Source organism: Mustela putorius, unplaced genomic scaffold (assembly GCF_011764305.1).
Source record: "Mustela putorius furo isolate JIRA1106 unplaced genomic scaffold, ASM1176430v1.1 tig00003853_pilon_pilon_pilon, whole genome shotgun sequence".
Lineage (NCBI taxonomy): Eukaryota > Metazoa > Chordata > Mammalia > Carnivora > Mustelidae > Mustela > Mustela putorius.
In genome coordinates this window covers 4,318,475-4,338,014 of record NW_025422005.1, presented here as the reverse complement: position 1 = coordinate 4,338,014, position 19,540 = coordinate 4,318,475, and the positions used below count along the sequence as shown (strand labels likewise).

The 19,540-nt window shown below is 46.6% G+C and overlaps 1 protein-coding gene across 17 annotated transcripts in view; it reads right to left on the bottom strand.

The window, feature by feature from the left end:
- The window catches only part of CAMTA1 (calmodulin binding transcription activator 1), an 813,334-nt gene that overhangs the window by 753,590 nt on the left and 40,204 nt on the right, over positions 1–19,540 (bottom strand). The gene's annotated exons all lie outside the window — the stretch shown is intronic.

Sequence of the window (19,540 nt, the reverse complement as noted above, 5' to 3'; positions counted from 1 at the left end):
TCCCTCAAGCCAGAGTCTCAGTAATTTCTCCTCTCCTTTGCCATTCTATCTTAGAGGTCATGGGGATTCCTCTGATTCTAGCTCTCAGGTCAGATCCTTCTCTACTGCCCTGTCTAGAAACAGATCTTAATTATCTCTTGTATGGATTACTCTCCAGATTTCCAGTCTCTAAACTGCCCACAGAGTGACTGTATAAAATGAAAATATGATCATTTTGCTTTTCTGATTAAAATCTCTCCGTTGATCCCTATTACTTATGAGATGAAAAATATAAACCCGGCATGGCATATAAAGCGTTCTGTGAGCGGGCTGCTGCCTATCTCTCTAACCTTAATTCATCCATCTCTCTCCTTAAACCCTACGCCAGCATTCCTGATTAAATCACTCCTCCTTCCATTCCTTGACACAATTAGTTCCTTCCCCTGGAAAGTGGTCTTGCTGATTCTCTTTGCCTGACAAACTCCTAATCATCTTCAAAATACACCCTGAGTGTCATTTTTTATACAACAGCCACCATTTATAGGCCTCAAATTCACCTTGTACATACACATTTCATAATTTCATTATATCCTTTATTATACCATATTGCATTATTTTTTTAAAATTTTATTTTTTATTATTTATTTGACAGACAGCAATCACAAGTAGGCAGAGAGGCAGGCAGAGAAAGAGGAGGAAGCAGGCTTCCTGATGAGCAGAGAGCCCGATGCGGGGCTCGATCCCAGGACCCTGAGATCATGACCTGAGCCAAAGGCAGCGGCTTAACTCACTGAGCCACCCAGGCGCCCCGCAATTATTTTTTATGTATGTCTTCCAACATGACTGTGACCACCTTTTTCGTTACTTCCGCATGGCTAGGCTGATCTCAGGGCTTGAGGCACACAGTAGGCACTGAAAATGATCACTGAACAAATGTATTAACAGACAAAACGCTTAATTAACTAGCTTATAAAAATTATCAAAAATGTATTTCTTGGGGTGCCTGGGTGGCTCAATTGGTTAAGCATCTGACTTCAGCTCACGTCATGATCTCGGGATAATGCCCTACATTGGGCTTTCCACTCAGCCCCTCTGCCCCTCCCCCTGCTTGTGCATGCACACACTCCCTCTCTCTGTCAAGTAAATAAAATCTTCTTTAAAATATATTTCTTTTTTAATATTTTATTTTTTTAAAGTAATCTCTACACCTAACATGGAGCTCGAGCTCACACCCTGAGATCAAGACTTGCATGCTTCCCCTGGACTGAGCCAGGCAGGGGCCAAAAATGTATTTCTTAATGGAAAACTATAAAGTGTGACATTTGACTCAAAATAAAACCCTAAGAATCTCACTATGTAACAAATGTACCTCTGAAGTTTTCCACATAGTCCAGAGGCGTTATAAGTAACAGTAACAGTAATGAGACTTTAGAACATAAATTTAACCCATGTAGAAATAATGGTTTGGGGGCTCCTGTTAGTTAAGGAGTTAAACTGTTTCGCTCAAATACCCTGCCTTTTTATGTTCTACACCAAAACAGCATAAAGCTGAAAGTCTCCATAACTAGAGCAAAAATTTTTCTACCCTTTGCATACAAAAAGTACAAGATACTCTTTGTTTTTGAATTTTTGTAAAAACCTTCGCACCCATTTCCTAACTGTGGTACAACTACAGCCCCAGGCAGGAAAGCTGCATAACTTTCTTCATTTGAGCAATCGCTTCCTCATTACAAAGAGGATAAAAAGAGCCACAGCAAACATTCAAATAAAAAGTGGCTCCATGTAAATGAAGAGTGGATAAGGGCATTTTCCACTAAGTTTTTGATGATGAGAATGTTTTGATTTCTCAGATTATCAAAACAGATTTGTTATGAATGCTTAATGAATCTGTATAATCTACTTAAGTACAAAGAAATCTTAGTTGAAAAAAAAAAAGAAATCTTAGTTGAAATTCTAAAATCAAATATACACAGGAAATTGACAAGAATATCCTATTAACCTATTTTCGAAACTACTCACGGACATGTCAGGAGCCCTTGGAGCCCTTGTTCCCCACAGTCCCGGTCATCATCCCAAGAATAAGCCTCACAGTAACACTGACACAGACAGAGAAGCAGCAACTACTACCCTGAAACTTCCAGATCCCAAGACGGAACACTGAAATCATTCACGTTAACATCTTCTAATCGTTAAAAAGCTAGAAATCGCAGGCTAGAGCACACTGTGCCCCCATAACTTGATAAAGCACCCCACTGCACCACCGCCTGCACGGGGCTGCGAATTCCCAGCCCCCGGGATGCAAGGGCTGCCACAGGCCATCTGCAAGAAAATGCAGTCACAGGACAACGTGACGGAGCCCAGCCCACAAGGAAAAAGTAACTAACATACAGCCCTTGGGAAGGAACCAATCTCCTGATTATTGAACTCGTTATTTCCTTGCTTTTCTTTGGGGTTTTCAACCTATAGCAGGCTCTGTTAAGACATCAACTTTACAGAGGTGTCATTCACATGCAATAGCATGAATATTTTACGATATTCACAAGGTCGTGCAAACACCGCTGTGGCCATTTTTACCTCAATCAATTTGGTCAGGCTGGACTTTCCCAGGATCCCTTCCGTCAATCTGCCCAAGATTTAAAACGGGGAAGCAGAAGAGCCTCTGCTCTCAGAAGGGTGACAGCAACAGGAGCTAGAAGTTTCCAGCTTATCCACATTTCTTCCTCCAACGCTAGCTTTATTCCCCAACTAGTAGCCCTGATGACCAAGAGAAGACACCCTCTTCCCTTAACCGCCAGCCCCGCTCCAGGCCCCACCGAGAGCACTAGATGCCAGGTGGCAGACCTACAAAGGCAGCAGCCTGGGGAACCAGCGAGACTGTCGGTTAAGCGCGTGATTCAGGTCATCAACTCAGGTTCTTGGGATTGAGCCAAACCTAGGGCTCCTTGCTCAGCACAAAGTCTGCTTGAGATTCTCTCTCTCCCCCTCCCTCTAGCTCTGCACCTCCCCCCACTCGTGCAATCTCTAAAATAAATAAATAAATCTTTCAAGAAAAGAGAAAGAAGAGAAGAGAAGAGAGGAGAGGAGAGGAGAAGAGAGGAGAGGAGAGGAGAGGAGAGGAGAAGGGAAGGGAAGGAAGGGAAGATGGGGAGGGGAGGGGAGAGGAGGGAAGGGAAGGGAAGATGGGGAAGGGAGGGGAGAGGTGGGGAGGGGAGGGAAGGGAAGATGGGGAGGGGAGGGGAGAGGTGGGGAGGGGAGGGGAGGGAAGGGAAGGTGGGGAGGGGAGAGGTGGGGAGGGGAGGGGAAGGAAGGGAAGTGAAGGGAAAATGAGGAGGGGAGGGGAAGGGAGGGGAGGGAAGATGGGGAGGGAAGGGGAGAGGTGGGGAGGGGAGGGAAGAGAAGAAAAGAAACAGCAACAGCCTGGCAGAGGTGACAGCCTGTCCTGCCTGGCCTCCCAGAGCCCCGCTGGCTGCCAGGCCATAAAGGAGCTGATTCCTGATGCTTCTCCAACCCTCTAATTCGTCCACTGGGTTCTGCTTCCATCTTCTCCCACAGCTGCATTCAGTCTATTCTTATAATAAGTAAATCCCTTATTCCATAACACTCATGGTTCTGCTGCCCTGATACCCACCAGTACTTATTTTCCCTAATGATGGCTGAGCATCAGCTCCCTCCAAACTTTACAAAAACAGTATCAAATGCTACACTCCAAGATTCTCCAACGCCACTGCAGGTGGTTGTATTTTGCTCACTTCCCACTGCTCTGTAATAATAAGCTAGTTTACACTATATACCATTTCAACAATTTTTTACTGAAATATTATTTACAAACAAAAAAGCACAAATCACAAGTATATTCTTATGGGTCCATGTATACGTATCACAACCACGATCAAAACCTAGACTGTGACCAACACCCCAGAAGCCCTAATTGACCCTCCCCTACCCTCCAAAGGTACCTACTTCTGACATACAACCTGTGATTAATTTTCCCACTTCTCAACTGTTTTGAACTTATACCCAAAATCACACATATAAATTTCCAAGTCTGGTTTCTTTGACACCACAGTATGTTTGTGAGTTATTCATTTCCTGAATATAGCATAAGTTCATTCATTTTCATTGCTGCTTTTTACATTATATGAATATAACACAATTAATTTTTCCATTCTAATGTTGGGGAGCACTTGGGCTATTTTTGGCTTGGGGGCATCTGGAATCACACTCCTGAGAATGTTCTTGTACGTATCTTCAGTATACATAGGCCTGTTGCTGTGGGAATATACGTGAGCAGCGGAACTGCTGAGACGCGTGGCGTGCGTGTCGGCAACCCTAGTTTTGCAGCACTAACCTGGGTGCCCTTCAGCATTGTATGAGAACTCACACTGCTCTGGTCCTTGTCAGCACCTGATGCTCTCTTTTTTAATTTAGTCATTTGGGTGTACAATAGCATGGTGCCATGGCCTTAGTTCTCTTCTCCCTAATGACTGATGAAGACCTATGTATACTGACCATTGGTGACATGCCTGTTCAAGTCTCTAGCCCATTTTCTACTAGGTTTCCTCTCTTTTCTTAGTGACTTTCAGGACTTCTCCAAATGTTCTGATTTTAAGCCTCTGTTGGTCAATCCTACTCTATGGACTTCATTCACTTAATGGTGCTTTTTGATAAAAAGAAGTTCTTTCAATGTAATCCAACATATCAACCTTTTATTTTACATATAGTTGGTGCTTTTTGTTTTACTTAGTATTTATTTACTATAAATAGGGCCAAATGAACTTAAGCTTTATAATGTATTATGGTGAGTTTTAACTGTTAACTCATGGAATTCTCCAAACCATCTGAAAAAGTAAGTAGAGTCAGAGAGCCTGGGTGGCTCAGTCAATTAAAGCATCTGACACTTGATTTCGCCTCAGGTCATGAACTCAGGGTCATGAAACAGAGCCCCACATCGGGCTCAATGATGCATAAGATTCTCTCTCTCACTATCCCTCTGTCCCTCCTTGTTTGTGCACATGCATTCTCTCTTTCTCTCTCTCTAAAAGAGAAAAATAAACCAAATCAAATAAATAAAATAAAATAGTTAAATAAATAAAATAATTTTTTATAGAAAGTAAGTAGGATTATCTTGGAGGCACACAGCCCCGCAGGTGCAACCGAGCAGAAGAGGAGCCTGCCAGACCCAGCAGGCTCGGATGACCTCAGCCCTGTGAGATACACAAGCCTACTGAGAGTGCTTTCCGACCACACCTGACCCTCACCCACATACACAGAACATACACACATGTAACATGCACTCACGCACAGAGAATACACGCATGCATACATCACACATATATTTACCCACGGACAGAGTACATACATATAAATAACATTTATCCACGTGTACAGAACACATACACACATAGCGAGGACATTTACCCACATCAAGAGAACAGGCAGGCATACATATAACACATGCGCACGGAACACACACATATAACATTCACCCACATACAGAGAAGACAGCCATATATAAAACATCACCCACATGCCCAGAACATACATACACACATAAAACAAACATGTAACATTTACTCACATACACATAACATTTCCAGCCCACATGTCAAAGATTAAAGAAGTCAAGAACCAGCGAAGTCAGCCTGACTGAAGACTAAATTGTGTTTCCAGTGAATTTCAAGAAAGGAAGAAAAGATACGGGCTAAACTGTTAACACTAGCATCAATTCAGAGAGAATCACAGGCAGAGAATGAATTTAGTGGTACAGATGAATAATTCAAAAAAATGAAACATTAAGAAAACTGAACATTAATGAGTGGGTTTGAAGGAAAACGACTTTTTTGGTCAAAGAAAGCAAAGTGAGATTAATCCTCATTACATATTTGTGCGGTATTTTTAAAGCCATACTAAATTTGCTGTCACTGTGAGCTTATGTCAGTGTCAGAGAGGAGGAGTACAGTGAAAGAGATCTGCAAGTGTACCAGGATGGCTCCAATTACTCTCAGTAACACTGTTCTCAATGCAACGATTATGAGAAACCATCAGTAGCCAATATCTACTCTGAGAACTCCCTTCCTAAGGTCTGAGCTTTTCCAGATCCTTCCCTGACCAAGCCAACTTCAGTTTTCTAACAACTTAAGTTTCTCAGAAACTTATCATCTTGTGAAAGACCCGATGGCCACCGTATCAGGAATGTTCACTGTGGTCACAGTGTCTTGGGATTAGACAGGAAATGGAACAAACTCTGAAAAGCCATGAAGTATGGAAAGAGAACAGTAACTAAGCGATGGAAATGGAGTGCGGGAGAAAAAGAAGAGAGAAAAACTTGTCACAAACAGGTGCTTCATTACATTAGGTTAAAATATTCAGAAAGGAAAAAGATAAAGAAGGCAACAGGGAAAACAGAAAGAGAGAGCCTCTGCCCAGACAACAGACTCTGAGTTGCATCCACCGTTTGAATCTTAGTCCAAATTCAGAAGTGTCAGCTGCTTCCAACGATGTGTGCTCTAATAATGTACTTGTACATTTCATAAAGCCCACTTGACTATTACAAATGTGCCCCTCCAGATTTCCTTTTGCTTACTTTTAACCACAGTCTGTTTAATTACAACGAAGGCTCCTTCTGAAAGCAGTCAACGGTAGAGTTGAGGTGGTGATTCTCAACCCTGGCTGCACTTACAATCTCCCAGGGAGCTTTTAAAAATCCTAAGCCTGGGGCTCACCCCAGAGACCTCCATTTAATTGGTCAGGGGTGGGACCTAAGGCCCTGATATATTTAAAAGCTGTCCAGACGATTCTAACATTCAGCCAAGGGGAAGAACCACCAATGTAAAGAGCGCTGGGAGCAAAAGCAGGGACTGACTGGTTTCTCTAAGCTCCTCCACAAGGGCATTTTCACCATTTGTGCAGAATCAGAGAAGACCTACACATACACTCACCATGACACCCGGAGTACTCCCACTTGTTTCTGAATACCCTTTACAGGGTCAGAAACAGCCCCAGGTGGGAGCCACTGATGCAGACAGTGAACGGGTCTGGTCTGTCAGAACTGGGTCTCCACCCCTCCAGGCATCAGGCTCCAGAGCCAGCATCAGGCTCCAGAGCCAGCATCAGGCTCCAGAGCCAGCATCAGGCTCCAGAGCCAGCATGCTGGTCCGTCCGTCATACTCTAACCTTGCTCCCGACACCCCAGGAGCCCAGGCTGCACCGTGGCAGCCGCCTGTGGAGGGCACCAGAAGCCCACCAGGAGGAGCAGAGCTGCTCCCCAGCTTCAGCCAGGCCATCTCTAAGTTGGTCTGTTTTACAGATTTAAGTTTCCCGTAAGTTTATGTTTGGGGGGAGAAAAAAATGGTTCAGCTGCTTAAAGAAATTTTTTCCGTTTGAAAACCGGCAGACCCTCCAGTTCCCAGGTCCTTTCATTCAGCTGAGAAACCAGGGAAAGACAGGGCCCCGAACGGCGAGCTCCTGTCTCCCTCCCCCTGCCTCCAAGCCCAGCACGACCCCGACACTCAGCACAGGGCAGGGATTCTGTAAACGACCAGCTAGTGGGCAGAAGAGGAGGGCTGAGAAGGAGCTGGGAAAGTGGCTTTCTCTCCCATCTCCATCTACCACCTGGACAACTCCTCATGGACGTTTCTGAGACTGCAGATTTGTTAGGACGTAGATTCAGCTCCTGTACGTCCTGTGTGGCTTGGCACATAGCGACCACAGGCCCTTCTGTGAGGAGGTCCTCTGGAGAGACACGTGGAAATTGTGTTTCTTCTTTTAAGGATACAAGTGTAGACAGATGCCTGGGGTAGAGGGTCAGGTGGGAGGACACTGACCAGCTCTAAGGTCACTCCCACCATCCTGGCCTCCAGTGTAAACTCCCTCCCCTTGAGTGTGGGCAGGAGGACCCACACCTGTGGACCTGAGAGTTGCTTCTATCAAACAGAACACAGCCACATGAAGGGACGCGGGTGACCACACGTGTGATTACATCACTGAAGACTGCAGCATTAGCCCTCTCTGTTCCCTGCTGGCTTTGAGTCAAGCGGCCATGTGAGGAAGGCGCAAAGAACACGGAGCTGATGGCTGTCTTTAGCTGATAACCAGCAAAAAACTGAGGCCCAGAGTCCAACAGCTCACCAGAAACGCCACGTGCCAACAACCCCATTAGCTAGGAAGAGGATCCTTCCACCATCAAGCCCTCAGATGAGAATCCTGGCCGACACCCTGACCAACGCCCTGAAGGCAGCCTCAGGAGACCTTAGAGCAGAAGGCCCAGCTAGGCCTTGCTGCACACCGGACCCACAAAGCCTGTGAGACAGGAAACACGCGGTGTTTAAAGGCACCAGCATACGGGAATACGGTCATGCAGCAAGAGATTACCGCGTGTACCAAAGACACAAACAGCCCCTTCCGTGGTCTTGCGGGGTGGGAAGAGCGAGGCAGCACGGAAGACCGGAAAGAGCATCAACTGCCGTGGGGTCAAGGGCCTGAGATGAGGCAGGAGACGGAGGGCGGCCAGGCGGGCCAAGAGTGCCGGCCATCTGTTTAAATTCACATCCGCACAACAGTGGAAAGCACTTGAGGAGTGTAAAGTGGGGGGAAAACATGACCTGATTCACATTTCACTATTTAAAAAGTTACCTCTGGCTGCCTCAGGGGAGTGAACGAGGGGAGGTTGGAGCGGAGGCAAGGGAGTGACACAGGAGGCTCGCGCAGGCGTCCGGGGAAGCAGTGCTGACGGTGGCCCTGGGACAGTGGAAGGGTCACAGTGAAGACGGAACCAGGTTCATGAACTTGAATGAGAAAAGAGCTGTACCCTATTTCACTAACCTCCAACTGAAACGCAGCACTGTATCTGACCGGGATTGCAGGCAACACGCCCCAGCACCAGCGGCTGTACCGACAGCGTCTGTACCTGCAGCGGCTGTACCTGCAGCGGCTGTACCTGCAGCGTGTAAACCTCGATGTTTCCATGCCGGTTACTGATGTCCTGACACAAAGTATCATTTGTGTGTATCGTTTCTTCAAATTTATGAGAGTCACAGACCCACCGCTAGAACCTGTTCTTTAAGAACATTTAAGGAGTATATATGCTGTCATATCACAAATCAGATCTGTGTTTTAGTAAGCTTTGATAACTATTTCAATACAATTGGTTTCCTTTGTAATCCCGTAAACGGTCTGCTTTGAGACATAACCCAAGAAGGTATCCACAGGCTTCTTTACTCTGCTGCAAAAAAAGTCCAAGAAAGCCCTGGGCAGGGGGCAGGGAGAGACACGGTACAGCCCGGTGCTGCACTCGATCTTGGGTGTGGGAGAGAGGGAGAGTAAGGATGACTAGAGAAGCAGCAGAGCTGGGGAAAGATCCAGAATTCAGCTGTGGACAAGCTACCTGAGGTGCCCATAAGCATCTGAGAAGGTGTCTGAGGAAAAGCCAGGGCCTGTAACTGGGGGCATTCGGATGTATCGCGAGCCATGTGGGTAGATGAGAATACCTCAGGACTGTGTGTAGTGTGAACAGACACTGAGGGCAGAGCCTGGGGGAACCTGACCCTTGAAAGGCTGGATGAGAAGAAAGATAGGCGTGGGGTGCTGAGAGGCAGGGGCCCAAGAGGAAGGAACGCCCAGAAAACGCTTGATCACAACCACAGAGAAGTGTCTGGAATAAGGAGGGCTGTGAAGAGGCTGCAGAGTGTTTGCTGGGTTTGGCAACTTGTATGATGCTGGAAAAGACGGGCAGTTTCGCTGGAGCAGGGGGTGGAGGGTGTAGACTGGAGCTGGAAGAAGAACCGGGTAAGTGAGCGCGCAGAGGAAATTTCTAATGTTAAGGATTTTAAAATCCCAAAGATGGAAAGGGAAGCCGGGGAAGCTGGGTTTTGTGGATGTTAAACTAGATGGGCTGGCAGAAATGGAGGGACCGAGGATGCAGGAGAACGCAGGAAGACTGCCGGACTGAAGTCCTAGGGGCAAGGTGCTGGCGTCCAGAGCTCCCGGGACCACAGGCTTCTGACAGAGGTTAGAAGCCTCGGGCTGACGGGGGGAAGGTCTGCAGTGAAGCAGCTTGGCAGCTGAGAGGTGGGGGTGGTGGTGATGGTAAAGGGGGTGGGCTGGCGAGAAACCCGTAGAAAGTAAGAAGTGGTCAGGGAGTCAGACCAGGCTTAGTGGGCGGAGAATCCTAGAGAACTGTGGGCGCTGCTCAGTGCTCACTCGGTGATCAAGAAACGACAGAGACAGAAGTCTGACGCTTCACCCCGTCTTTCCCCAGCACCACAGAGCCGCTGGCGTGCGGCACACAGAGGCCAGGAGACGGGAAGGGTTCGCTGGGAACAGGGATTTGTCCAGGTGGGTGCGACAGGAGGAGAGAAGGCCAGGAGAGCGGAGGACATTTTAAGAGCATGATTACACACTGCGGACTCAGGAACTTAACCTGCAAGAGGAACACAAGGGAAAGAGGACGCCTGCGGACGGAGGTCCAGGGAAGGCCTGTCCAAGGAAGGGTGCGAGGCGCACTCCGGTCGCCCCCGAGGGACGTGAGGGGCGACGGCGCGGGGCCGTGGGTGAGGAGCAGGAGCTCTGCCAACAAAAGGAAGCGCTGGCCTGCTCCAGGCGGCGGCCAAACAATGAGGTTAAGAGAGGGTCCATCAGCTGGCAGAGCACCCAAGAGCCCGAGAAGAGCGGCCTGCACAAACTCCGCGCCTCGCCTCCCGGACAGGACAGCCCAGACATACACAGCAGTTATGAGACGGGTCCTCCCGAATGCAAGCTCCACAGGACGGGCTCTGTTTGGTTTGTGCCTACTCTGCCCAGAGCCTACTGTTCAAGAAGCACTACTGCGTGCGAATGTTCTCAAAACACAGTGGAGTGCGGGAGGAAACGGAGGCAGGAAAGGGCTGCGCTCGGCGCTGCAGGGAGGTCGTGCTCTCCCCCATGGCTCCGGGCCAGACCACTGTGGGTCCACGAGGAATGAAGGGCAGATGTTCTACACGGACTTCGGAGATCTGGCCAACAAGGTGGCGGGGTAGGGACCCTGCAGCAGCTGCTGACCAACATCCTGAGCACTGACCCGGGCGCACGCAGACGAGTCATCAGTACGTTCTGCTTGACTGTAAATAACCACACTAATTCTTCTTTCAGGTGTCACCAACTCTGTAAACCGTGTCTTGGTCTCAATCTAGGTTCTTGACTCAGGTAACCCACCCCACCTGACACCAGACTCCGCCTCTTAAGTACACGTCTTCCCTGAACCTCTGCACCAAAGAGGGCTCCCACTTCACTCTCTTAGAGCTGTGCTCTGTGCAATGCTTGTGAACTGAGCCATAAGTCCCTTTCCTTCACAGCAAAACTCCCATCAGAAATCACTAACACCGGGCGCCTGGGTGGCTTAGTCGTTAAGTGCCTGCCTTTGGCTCAGGTCATGATCCCAGAGTCCTGGGATCAAGCACCGCATCAGGCTCCCTGCTTGGCGGGAAGCCTGCTTCACCCTCTCCCACCTCCCCTGCTTGTATTCCCGCTCTCACGGTCTCTGTCAAATGGAGAAATAAAATCTAAAAAAAAAAAAAAAAAAAAAGTCACTAACACTTGCAGGCCCCACATCCTCACCCATTCATCCTTCTCCCCAACTCCAGTGGGGCCTCCACAGCCACCACACCACTGAAACCATCCATCAAGGTCACTAAGAGCTTCCAGGTGCCCAAATCCAATGGCGGCTTCATCCTCATTTTACCTGACTTCTCAGTAACCTGTGACTATACCTTCTGTGGCAGGAAGATTAGCACCCCCAAAAGATAGCCACATCCTAATCTCCAGAACCTGGAAATATGCTGTGTTACATGGCAAAGTTGCAGGTAGAATTAAGACTTAAGGTTGCTAATCAGCTGAGCTTAAAACAGGGAGATTATCCTGAATTATCCGATGGAACCAATATAATCGTAAGAGTCCCTAAAACTGGAAGTGGACACAGGAGAGGTCAGAGTTCGGAGCCATGGACGTGGGGTCAGAGATACACTCTGTGGATGGCTCTGAAGACAGAGGAAGGGGCCGCAGCCAAGGTACGTGGGCAGCCGCCAGAAGGTAGCACACACAAGGAAGCACTCTCCTCCAGGACTTCCAGTGCCAACCACAGCCCTGCCCGCACTGTGACTTTAGCCCAGTGAGCCCCAGGTCAGATGTGTGACCTACAGGTAACTTGAAGATAATAAATCTATGCTGTGTTAAGCCGCCAAGTTTGCGGTAATTTGTTACAGCAGCAGAAAGAAAACTGATACAACCTCCTGGAAACACATTCTTCTCTGGGCTTCCATCTCACACTGGTGTGGTTTCCCACCACTCGGGGGGCTCTGCTGCCTCCTCCTGCTCCACTCAGGGCTTATCTCATCCCTTCTCCTAAATATCTTTTGCCCCCAGGGTGATCTCATCTAGTGTAATGGCTCTCCAATTTATCTCTCCAGACAGGACCTCTCGCAGACTCCCAGACAGCTGCCTACTCAATGCTGCCACCTCAGTGTCTAACAGACATCACAAAATCAGTGCCTCCCGAAGAACACTCTCCACCCACCCCACCTCCCCCAGTCATCTCTGTCTCCGTCGTGAGCACCAGCACCAAGGTCGGGCCTGAGGCCACAAACTAGGAATGGTTCCTGACTTCTTTCTCCTACCTCCCACGTCCAGTCCCCCGAGTCCTAACACCTCCACCTCCAAAACACATCGCGCTTCTCAGCCTCACTCTGACCACGAGCGCCCGTTACTGCACCAGCCTCCTCGCGGCTCTTTCGGCTTCCCCTGTTGGCCACAGGGCGGCCAGAGAAGACTTTGGAAATAAAAAATCCATATAATATGCCACTCTCTTCCTGAGAGCTTATCCTCCAAGGACTGTTCCTTGTGCCTACCAGACTCTTTGAGAACTACTCTCCGCTCACCTTGGCCATCTCACCTCCAGACGTCCTCTCTGCTCCTCAAACCAAATGCACTCCTGCCGCAGGGCCTTCAGAGTTGGCTCTTGCCTCGCCTAAAATAAAATGTTCTTCCTCGAGATTCTCAAGCAGCTAGCCCCCTTTCATCATTCAGATCTCAGCTCAAAAGTCACTTCCTAAGAAAGTCAAACCACCCAACCAAAGGACTCATACCTTGTACCCTATTTTCTTCTTAGCACTCACTGAAATTCTTGTCGCCTTGTTTACTTAGGTATTGTCTCTCCCTCTAAACTATAAACTCCACGAGAACAGGAACATGATCCTCAACTGCACCTGGCACAAATGAGGCCCTCAAACACGCCGCTAAGCATAACTGACAGCACGAGACGCAACGGAACACTAACATGCAGTCAATAACACAATGCCATGGGTCACCATCAGAAGAAGCCCTAAGATAGACACAATCTATTCAGAAAAAGATTACAAAACCTCGTGCCCAGTAAACCTAGTCTGAGTTAATGAATAAAATGTACAGCCACATCAGCACAGAAAAATGTCTGCAGAGACTTCTATCAAAAAGTCAACTTTTGGGGGCACCTGGGTGGCTCAGTGGGTTAAAGGCTCTGCCTTCGGCTCAGGTCATGATCTCAGGGTCCGGGGACCAAGCCCTGCATCAGGCTTTCTGCTCAGCAGGGAGCCTTCTTCTGCCTCTCTGCCTACTTGTGGTCTCTGTCAAATAAATAAATAAAATCTTTAAAAAAAAAATAAGTCAACTTTTGGGGTGCCTGGGTGGCTCAGTGATTAAAGCCTCTGCTTTCGGCTCAGGTCATGATCCCAGGTCCTGGGATCGAGCCCCACATCAGGCTCTCTGCTTCGCATGGAGCCTGCTTCCTCCTCTCTCTCTCTCTGCCTACTTGTGATCTCTGTCTGTTGAATAAATAAATAAAGTCTTTTTAAAAAAAGGCAATTTTCTTTCTGATGGTAGACTGTGGGGTGACCTTTCTACATGGGCCGTACTGTGCAAATTAGCTGCGGGGGGGGGGGACGGCAGCGGGAGGGTCCTCCCTCTCCCTGGTTTCATTTCCCATATGGCCACAGTCTTGGCTTCCTGCCTCACCTTCCCTCCCGTGCTGGTCAGACTGACTGACTTATCTGCCTGCTAATTTTGACATAAGGACTGAGTGTGCTTGCCTTGACCCTTCTTTCTATGGATTTGGGGACCCATGGGCAAGCAGGGAGCACCCATTCTGCTCTTCTCCACGTTACAACTTTTTTAGGGGTAGCTCCCATGAATTGGTTTGTCACTACTAGTGACTACTACTAGCCCAGACTGTAGAATCAGAGACAAAGTATTAGCAGCACACTTGAGTAGCAAACCTAAGCAGTGTCTGTTGGTCACTAAACAGCCACTACGTGCCAGGTACTGTTTCAAACTCTTCGGATCCAACAGTAAACAGAACAGATGAAGATTCCTGTCCACCTAGACCTCATAGTCCAGCAGGAGCACCCAGATGATACACAAGAAAAATAAGTAAATTAACAGTATAGTAGATGATGTTACATTAGATGACATTACATGCTAATTCTAAAACACATCTCACCATCTTCATTTATGAAATAAAAAATACATAATCACTCCACAGCAGGCTCTCTGAACTGCTGGAGAAATGGTCTATTAAAAATTACTGGAAAATGCATAAATATAAAAATTTTGATTAATAATGATTAAAGCGTCTAACAAAACTGATTCTTAAATGGAACAATTAGAGTTAGGAAGTTGAAATGTTGTTCAACAGTACAAAAATAAAATAAAAACCTAGTATGCAAATTAACAACTGTCTTCTGATGCCGGGAAAGGCGTGTCTGTCACTACCTGGTTTAAAGATAGGAAAAATGGAAAATGACTCTACTCTGACCTCAATTTTATAGATCCTGCTTAATTTCAAGCTATTTTAATGTATCCTTTCTCAGAAATGGGAAGTAAATGCCATTGCCCCTTTCTGTCAAATCTTAACTTTTAAAAACACAAATATATTGGGGCGTCTGGGTGGCTCAGTCATTAAGTGTCTGCCTTTGGATCAGGTGTGATCCCAGGATCCTGGGATTGAGCTCCACGTGGGGCTCCCTGCTCAGTGGGAAGCCTGCTTCTCCCTCTCTCACTCCCCCTGCTTCTGTTCCCTCTCTCACTATGTCTCTCTAGATAGATAGATAAATAAATAAAATTTTTTTTAAAATTTTATTTATTTATTTATTTGACACAGAGAGAGAGAGAGAGAGAGACAGTGAGAGAGGGAACACAAGCAGGGGAAGTGGGAGAGGGAGAAGCAGGCTTCCCGCAGAGCAGGGAGCCCGATGCGGGGCTCGATCCCAGGACCCTGAGATCATGACCTGAGCCAAAGGCAGACGCCCAACGACTGAGCCACCCAGGTGCCCCTATAAAATCTTTTTTTTATAAAAAAAAGGTAAATATATTTAAGTGTTTTCTCCCCTTCTCTTCTGAGAAAGCAGCTCTGGCAGCCCTTTCTAAATAAGATCCCAGCTTCCAACAAGAGAGCACTGGTCTTGGCCAACTTCTCTGAACAGGCCCTGTCTCCCACCCAGAACATGAAGAGGGTGTGTGGCCTTTCCGACTTTGTCCTTGACCTCTGTGTTGGGCCTTTCCTCCCTCCCTAAAGTGCTACACACCCTTTCTCTTTAAAAGCCAATTTCTTCAGGCCTGAGTTACACACAGAATGTGGTCCCTCAGGGGAAATTCTCAAAAGGCTTTTGGTCACTGAAGACCCACTACTTGCCAAGTACTGTTTCAAGCTCTTCCGACCCATCAGTAAACACAGCAGATGTCTACTCTGCAGATGCTAAGCCTTTTAAAAAAAAAAAAAAAATCACAGAACTAATAAGCAATTATAGAAAAGTCTATTGCCTTCCAATATACTAGTAATGAACAAGTGGAATTTAAATTTTAAAATAAAATCTTAGCATCCCCCAAAAATGAAATAACTAGGCATAAATCTAACAAAAGAAGTATATAATCTAATGAGAAAAAATACAAAACTCTGATGAATGATATCAAAACATGTAAACAAACAGAGAGATAGTCCATGTTCACAGATAGGGAGACTTAATACTGTCAAGAAGTCAGTTCTCAACTTGATCTATAGATCCAATGTAATCCCAACCTAAATCCCAGCACATTATTTTGTGGATAGCAACAAAATGACTCTGAAGTTTAAACAGAGAGGACAAAGACCCAGAATAGCTGAGTCAATACTAAATGACAAGAACAGAGTCAGAGAAATGACACTACCCAACTTCAAGACTTACTATAAAGCTACAGTAATCAAGACAATGTGGTATCATCAAAAGAGACAAATCAATGGAACAGAACAGAAAGCCCAGAGACAGACCCACATAAATACAGTCAACTCATCTTCGACAAAGGAGGAAAGGCAATACCATGGAGCAAAGACCATCTTTTCAACAAATGGCGTTGGAACAACTGGCCATCCACAGGCAAAAAAAAGAAAAAAGAATCTAGATCTACATCCTTTACAAATCAAATAAAAAATGGACCCAGACCTAAATGTAAAATGCAAAACCATAAAACTCCTGGAAGAAAACACAGGAGGAAACCCACCTGGCCTTGGGGGTAGCACTACTGTACTAAAGGTGGGATCCATGAAAGAAATGATTGATAAGCCAGAGTTAATAAAAATAAAAAACCTCTGCCCTGTGAAAGACAATGTCAAGAGAATGACTGGGAGAAAATACTTGCAAAAGCACATCCCCTAAAGGACTGTTGTCCAAAGTTACAGAAAACGCTTCACACTCAACAATAAGAAAGCAAACAACCTAATTAAATGGGCCAAAGACTTCAAAAGATCAAAGAGAGATCTAGATGGCAGAGGAGTATGTGAAAAGAGGCTCCATTTACCCATCTTCAGGGAAGTTAAAACAACAACAAGATCACTACACAACTATCGAAAGGGGCAATATCCAGAACACCAGCACCACCAAATGCCGGGAGAATGTGGAGCCACAGGGACTGTCACTGTTGCTGGCAGGAACACCACCAGTACAGATACTTTGGAAGACAGTTTGACAGCTTCTTATAAAACTAATCATACTCTTACCATAAAATGCACCAATTCCACTCCTGGCTATTTACTTCAAGGAGCTGAAAACCTCTGCCCACCCAAATTCCTGCACACAGATGCTTACACCAGCTTTATTCGTAACTGTCAAAAGTTGGAAGCAACCAAAATGTCCTTCAGTAGATGAAAAGAAAACCATGGTCGTCCATCCAGACAATGGAGTGTTAGTCATCACTACAAAGAAATGAGCTACCAAGTCATGAAAAGACAACTATCTTAACAACAAGAGTGACCCATAATGTAAACTAGGGACTCTGGGTGGTGCTGACGCGTCAACGCAGGTTCATCAATTGCAAAAAGGATTCCAGTCTGGTGGAGGGGCACTGGGTGTCAGCAAGACTATGCATGTTTGGGGGCACAGGTTGTACGGCAACCCTGTGTACCTTCCTCTCAGTTTGCTATCAACCTGCAGCTGCTCTAAAAAAAATTAAACCTTAATTAAGAAAAAACAAAAGTCAACAGAACAAGTTAAATGCATGGCCTGAATTCAAGAGCTCCCGCGGCAGCGTCTCTGGAGGCCAACCCCCTCGGTCACTGCCCCCTCGGACTTCAGGCACAAGGGTCTCTACTTTCTAGTCCAGGTCAAGCTACTTTTCGGCTTCCTATTCTCTTGGACATGGAAACTTCTTTTTCTTCCCACAAACTCCTCTGAAATCACAGGAAAATGAACTTAAGGCAAAATGAAGCTTGCCTCAGAATTCCACCCTGGTTCTATCACAGCTGCCCTACAAGGATGGGTGTGCACCCACGCCACAGTGCACGCATGTGCACGTGTGCGTTCACACACACACACCTGTTCGGTCCTGTCCAATTCCCCAGAGCCCCAGCTCCTCCTCCCCTCCTTTCTCCCCAAATGTAAACAACAGGTTCTGTAAGCTTTACATTTATTTCAACTCTAACACCCTTCGTCAGACCAGAGAACACACAAGAATACGAGAAAGCCTCATGAAATCCACACATCCTGCCCATATATTCTCCCTTACAGAGAAAACACTCTCCCAAACACAAATTTATCTTCATCACATCCACCCCAGCCCATCTGTGGTTTCTCAGCCATCTAGAAAGGACGCCTTTGTATGTGTTTTTCTTTTCCATTTTTTCCAGCTTTTTTAAAAGCATTTAAACTGGAAAACTTAGGTTATATTTTAGGAACGTCTCTTAAAATCTCCAAGAGAACTTCATAGTTACCAAGATAACAGAACTTATCATTAGAAACATACGGAAGGTAGGCTTAACAAGACAGGAAGGTGGGCAGACAGGTATGTAGGTAAGTAGGCGGCCACGATGGTCACCTTTAGGGTTCTGCTGTTTTCAGCTATTTGGGCCCAATGGAGATGGGAAAGAAAGGGGGAGTGGAGAAGATTCCTCATGCTAGCTTTTCAAAACAAGGTCACAAAAATTAGGATATGCCTCCACACACCCCTACCATCACCCATACTTTAAAGGGGTTCTCTAATATAACAAGACATTAACCAATACTTTATTAAATACCAAAAAACTAACTGCATTCTCTTACTTCTAAGTATATGAGAAGACCCTAGAAAGCTCAAATGTACCCCACATAGCCAAAGTATATCAAAATATACCTGAACGACAAAAGGGTAGCAAAGCTGAGACTGAAGTCAGGTGACTTAAGAATACGCTTCTAAGGGCCTGAGAGTCTTCATCTAGAGAAGTTTCACGAGGAACCTGTTAAAAATACACATTCTTGGGCCCCACCCCAGACCTATTGGCGCAGAAACTCTGGGGGTGCAGCCCAGCAGTCTGTGTTTTAACAAGCCCCTCCAGGTGATTCGGACACCAGCTCAGCTTGAAAGCCAGTGAGCTAAAAAGAATGCCTCGCTTTCCACACATCTTTCCCTTTTCCAATCTCAGCTGATTTCCCGCAGGGCTCCGCTTCTCCTCATGCAAAGTCACGGCCACAGAGTCTCCCACCATTACCAGAAAGAGAGGGACACTGCATCCCCAAGTCACCCACTAAGGGGAGTTTGCAGGGCACACAGTTTCAGTTTTCAACCGAAAACTCTCCCCAAGCCCTCTTCTTCTCTCAGAAAAACAAGGCCCCAGCTGGATCCTCGCCGGCACTTGAACATTCTAAAAACAATCTCAGGACACAGAGCTCTGTGTTAAGATCTGGACAAAAAGACAATCGACTCTGATTTCAGCTCCAGCTCCACACAGGTATAGAAACTTAGAGGAGATATCAAAGAAGAACCCTGAGTCCCCTAAAAAGAGGCTGGCCGCCCCTTGATGGGGCTGACTCTGCCAAGTCCGGAGAGATGGAGAACCCGAGCTGCTGGGGTAATGAAAATGTTCCAGAATTACATGACAGTGATGGTCGCGAGACTGTACTAACAACCACTGAATCACAGACTTTAAAAATAAAAACAAAGGATGATTAACAGCAAAAAATGAACACACACACAGCCCAGCTGGACCCGAACCTGCCCTGAATGCCCTGTGCTCCCTAACAGCTCTGAAAGCAACAGTGATTTAGCCTCCAAAACTGGA